Source organism: Myotis brandtii, unplaced genomic scaffold (assembly GCF_000412655.1).
Source record: "Myotis brandtii unplaced genomic scaffold, ASM41265v1 scaffold581, whole genome shotgun sequence".
NCBI lineage: Eukaryota > Metazoa > Chordata > Mammalia > Chiroptera > Vespertilionidae > Myotis > Myotis brandtii.
In genome coordinates this window covers 430,932-437,066 of record NW_005370182.1, presented here as the reverse complement: position 1 = coordinate 437,066, position 6,135 = coordinate 430,932, and positions in this window count along the sequence as shown.

Here is a 6,135-nt window from a genome sequence, read left to right as displayed (position 1 = left end):
GGGGGAGTGGCCGTGGGAGGTTGGCCGGCTGGCCCCACCCCCGGATCAGGCTGGTTTGCTGGTCGCAGTGGGCGTCATAGCGACCGGTCATTCTGGTCATTATGGTTTTCTGGTCGCTGGCTTTTTATATATGTAGATACTGGGTGCTGACAATGGTTCAGAGTAGGTAACAGTTTCTGAACGATGCAGTGCTTATTCCTGTGTCAGATCTCTTCATGAACTCAAGGAAAGCTTTCAGGAAAAAGCATATTTGGGGAGAGGATAAAAAGTGTTTTATTTTGGTTACGTGGTCCCAGGAGGTACAGAGGAGAGAATTCTATGAAACTGTGTGTGTGTGTGTGTGTGAGTGAGGGGGAGGGGGTGTTAAGGTTTTTCTATGCCTCCTTGTAAGATTGGATAAGGGACTCTGAGTGTTCCTCTGTGGAATGTGCTACTAACTTACAAGTAGGAAAAATAGCTGGACTCATGGCTTGAATATGTGTACGTGAATACAGTTGGTGGGTCTAATTTTAGAGACTTTCTTCATACACAGTGGCCTCAGTATTTTCCTCCAGCTGTATCCTTCTTACCCTCTGTAGAAAACATTCTACTTAATAGTCTTTTAGTGGTTAACTTTTGTTCTTACAATGGTTGCCAATTTAGCAGTGTAGTACCTGTTCCACCTCTCCAATGAAGTTACCATGTTCATTATTCCTTCCTATGTTTGAGTTTATTTCTGAAAACAGGTATAGACAGGAAAGATTTTATAAGCAATTTATTTTAACTCCTCTTTGACTTCCCTTAGATTGCCTTAGCATATATCTGTTTTCTCCACACTTTAAAAAAATTGATGTGAAAGCCCATAATTATAATCTGCAGTGATTTTATTCTTTTTATATGGGATGTATGAAAGGAAAGATTCTGGGATGCTTCCTAAATCCAGGTGTTCTTTTTGCTTTTCTGCAGGATTTCTTGTGAGTTGTTCAGTCCAGGTGTTAGAGACCATACTGAGAAAGCTATTTCAGCTTCTTGTTTTGATAATTAGTTTCCTAGAGTACTTTCCTGTGCTTTAAAATAATTTTTTTAAAAAATTGATTTTAGAGAGAAAGGGAGAGATAGAGATAGATAGAAACACCAGTGATGAGAGAGAATCAATTGGCTATCTCCTGCACGCCACCTACTGGGGATCAAGCCTGTAACCCGGGCATGTGCCTGACCAGGGACTCAAACTGTGACCTCCTGGTTCATCATAGGTTGATCCTCAACCACTGAGCTGCACAGGCTGGGCTTCCTGTGCTTTTTAAAAAGGAACTGATCAAATTGGGAACCCCCAGCGTAGAGATGAGAGAGGATAAGGAGAAAATGTTCGAAAGCTTTAGGTAGTCATGTCTCTCAATAATCAAAACACTTTATATTTTTAAAGGACTAATTTTATTCTATTTCTCTTTAGTTTGTTAACCAAAAAAACATCACAAATCTTTTCACTTCCTTTAATTACTTGTAACACTGTGACTTTCTGAATTGTCAAAGACTAATATTTCCTGGGAAATAATTTTCAGGCCTTTCTGGGTATTTTCTTCTGGGAAAAAACCCAAAGTGGTTATTAAGTGCTCTCATAAGGTCTCTTCCTTAATTTAGACCAATGTTTTGATTCTTTCATTTATCTATAGGCGTTTGTAGTATGTTTTATAGTGTTGTGTTTTTTGTTTTTTTTTTTTAGTATTGAAGACTTCAAAATCTTTGCAAGCAAATAAAAACTATAGTTTTTGCTCTAACCGGTTTGGCTCAGTGGATAGAGTGTTGGCCTGCGGACTGAGGGGTCCCGGGTTCGATTCCGGTCAAGGGCATGTACCTTGGTAGTGGGCACATCCCCAGTAGGGGGTGTGCAGGAGGCAGCTCATCGATGTCTCTCTCATCAATGTTTCTAACTCTCTATCCTTCTCCCTTCCTCTCTGTAAAAAATCAATAAAATATATTTTTAAAAAACCTATAGTTTTGCACATTTACCATTATTCTGAAGTTCTTATCCTATAGAGCAAGAAGTGTAAAGATAAGTGAGATAATCAGCAGGGTTTAAGAGAACTCAATTTATTTCCAGTAGCTTTTTTGATTATGAGTCTTGCAGGAAAAGAAAAGAGAAAAAGATGGTCTGCAGGCTAGTCAAGTTGTATCTTTATCTTTTGGAGGTATTTTTGCTCCGGCTATTAGTCTTCTTTAAAAAAAGATAAAAGATTTCAGAGAGGAAGGGAGAGGGAGAGAGAGATAAAAACATCAATGATGAGAGAATCATCGATCAGTTGCAGGATTGAGCCTGCAACCTGGGCATGTGCCCTGACTGGAAATCGAACTGTGACCTCCTGGTTTATAGGTCTACGTTCAGCCACTGAGCCACACTGGCCTGGCCTGCTGTTAGTCTTCTATACAATTATTTTCTGATGTACAGAATAAAGATAGATGTTTTTAACTAAATTAACTAGTGTTCTCTGCCACTTGGTTCATTATCTTCTTTGTGTAGATGCTTTTTTGTATATTCCATGCTAATAACATTTGTGCTACAGTGTTCATTATTAATAATGATCAAAACCATATTTCATATCTGCAGAGCAGTTTTTTTCTTTCCTAAAGCTCATTGGACCTTAAAGTGGTCTCAGTAATTATATTAAAAGTTTAGATTTTCCAAGTGTGCAGTTCATATTTTTTATAGGGGCAGTGTTTTGTTTTGTTTTTACATGTCAGTCATAAGAGTTTATGCATGTTTTTGGCATGTGAGCAGCATTCTGGACACCAGGTAATTAATTCTTCATCCCTTGGAGAAGGGTGTTTCAGACTTGTGAAAGGTTCTGTAAGTTTCATAACAGAACCAGGAGGAAAGTAATCAAGGCAGTGACAATCTAAACTTAATAATGAATACATTTGAAATACGTTTTTTCTTTATACTCAGAAATTGTTCTTTAGCCTTACCCTTCCTTTATGATTCTGTTGGAGAAGGGAAGAAGAGAATCTAGGATAGTACTCAGTTGATAACTTCCAGGAAACAGTGGGCTATGGATGGGTAGCAGGTGAATGTAGACAAGTGACTAAGTGGTCACTTACGATTTCTAATGTTACTGATGGATGCAGCTCCCAGCAGCCATCAAAATCAATGGGAAGAACCTGGCAGACCTGTTAAGTCTAATGGACCTTTTTTCATCCTTATCTTATTCAGCCATTTGCCATGGTTGATCCTTCTCTTTCTTGAAATGTTTCATTGACATGACTTTTCTTTTCCACTTGCATTCCTGGTGGCTCTTTTCTCCTGCTCATCCTTAAATGTGTATTTTTCTTAGGGTTTCTTTTGTAGTCTCCCTTTCTACTTCTAATTCTTAAGCCTTAACAGCATAAGCATCTCTTGAGGATTTGTTAAGAATGTGGCTAACAAAAGCCTTCATGACCTGGCCCCTGCCAGACTCTCTGACCTACTTTGTACCATACTTTCCTATTCTTACTAGCTCTAGCCATAGTGACTTTTTTTTCTGCCTCCAAGGTCTTTGTGCTTATAATTCCTTCTGAGTGAAATGCTATTTTCCCAGATCTTCACCTGACTTACCTCTTTACATTATTCAAGTCACAGTTCAGATAATTTCTCTGTAGACTCCCTGAACACCTTATCCAAAATATTAACCTCCTTTTTGTGCTTCATGACATTCCTCTGTTTCATTATCTCCATTGCACTTGCCAGTATCTTAAGTTACATTGTTTGTTTTCTTGTCTGTAGTCTGGCTCACACTTAGAACTTAAACCCTATGAGAATAGGACCTTATTTCTATTATGATTGCTATATTTCTAGTGCCTAGAATAGTCACTCAGCACACATTTATGAAATGAATGAATGAAGTGTGGGTTCCTGGGTCTTAGTCCCAGAGATTTTGATTTAGCAGGCTTGGAATGGAGCCTAGGAATTTGTATTTTAGCAAACATTCCAGGTGTTTCTGATGTCTCTGCTCAGTTGTGTTGAAACACAATCTGTTCGCCTCAGCCACCCCGATGGCTTTAATTAGCATTTGTTACTATAAGCTGACAATTTGTGAGTCTCTGTGTCCAGTTCTGATCTCTTGTCTGAGCTCTAGGCTTGTCTATTCAGTGGTCTCTTGAATATCGCCATTTGACTGTCACACAGCACTTCAACTTCAACATGACCAAAGCAAAAATAATTTTTTCTTGGAAATGTGTTTTTCTTTCTGAATCCTTTTTTTCTGTTCAAGATGCCACCTAGTTGCATAAGCCAGCAACTTGGATGTCATTCTTGAGTCCTTTTTACCCTTTAATATCAATAATCATAAAGTTATGTAGACTCTTTATCTGCTCAGTCTATCTTGAATCTTTTCATTTTTCTCAATCAGCATCACCACTTCCTTAATTGTGGAGACCATCATCTCTCATCTGGATAATTGATGGCTTTTAACTGGCCCTCCTGCCCTAGCTTTGCTTCCAGTCTTTCATTTAGTTCTCTACCCTTTTCAGGGGTGGGGAACATCTGGCCCACAGGCCGTATCATTTGTTCTGCCTCTGCCAAGGCATTAGGGGTGAGTTAATTAAATGTTTGACTAAATATAGCAGGCTAATTTTTAAGTTGATAATTTTATGTGGCCTCTGAATGATGTTATAAATATTCAGTTGGCCCTTGGCAGAAAAAGGTTCCCCACCCTGCTTTAGCTAAAGAAAACGAAATCTGTTATCTTCTGCTTAAAGCATTAAAATATATATATGTAAAATATAAATATGTAAATATATATATTTATGTATAAAATGTTTATTGATTTCAGAGAGGGAGAGGGAGAGAGAGATAGAAACTTCACTAATGAGAGAGCATCATTGATCAGCTGCCTCCTGTATATCCCCTACTGGGGATCGAGTCTGCAACCTGGATATGTGCCCTGACCCGAAATTGAACTGTGACCTCTTGGTTCATAGGTCAATGCTCAACCATGCCTATGAGCCATGCCAGTGGTCATCCTGCTTAAAGCGTTTTAATGTCTTCTTTGTTTCCAGTATAAAGGCTAGGTTTGTTTGCTTGTTTGCTTATTTATTTATCCTCACCTGAAGACATGTTTATTGATGAGAGAGAGAGAGAGAGAGAGAGAGAGAGAGAAAGGGGTGTGGGGGGTGGGGAGAGAGAGAAAGAAAGAAAAAGAAAGAAACATCATTGTGAGAGAGAAACATTGATCTAGTTGCCTCCTGAGCCCTGACTGGGAATCAAACCTGCAACCTAGGCATGTGCCCTGACTGGGAATCGAACCTGCAGTCTTTTTGGTATATGGGATGATGCTCCAACCAATTGAACCACCCAGCCAGGGCTTTAAAAAAAAATCTGGGGGCTTTACCTCACCTCCCTTACACTTTGCTGTTTTCACTTTGATTTCAGGGGTAGGTTTCAGCTACAGATGAAGTACTTATTTTTTCACTCTCCCTGTTCTCTCACCTTATCTTCCCTTGAGTGCCTCTCTACCCCAAAACCCTCACTGGTTTGAGTATCATGTTCTGGTACCCTTATAGGGCATCCCAAAACTCTCATTTTCTTTGCCTCTTTGAACCAGTTTCCACAAAGCTTGGTTCCTCTTTGTCTTTACCATAGTTTTCTCTCTACATTTCATTCTGAGTTTCTGCTCACACTGAAGTTAAATTTGCTAGGATTGTGATCTCTCTTGTGCCAAAAGAGCTCTCTAGAGCAGTGATGGCGAACCTTTTGAGCTCGGCGTGTCAGCATTTTGAAAAACCCTAACTTAACTCTGGTGCCGTGTCACATATAGAAATTTTTTGATATTTGCAACCATAGTAAAACAAAGACATATTTTTGGTATTTATTTTATATATTTAAATGCCATTTAACAAAGAAAAATCAACCAAAAAAATGAGTTCGCGTGTCACCTCTGACACACGTGTCATAGGTTCGCCATCACTGCTCTAGAGCATGTGATTTTTGTCTTATTTCTCTACTAGCTGTATGGACAAGAACAGGAAAGAAAGAAACTAGATTATTTGAAGCTTATGTTCTAGAGCAGTGGTTCTCAACCTTCCTAATGCCTCGACCTTTTAATACAGTTCCTCATGTTGTGGTGACTCCCAATTTCATTGTTACAAATTGAACATAATTAAAGCATAGTGATTAATCACAAAAAC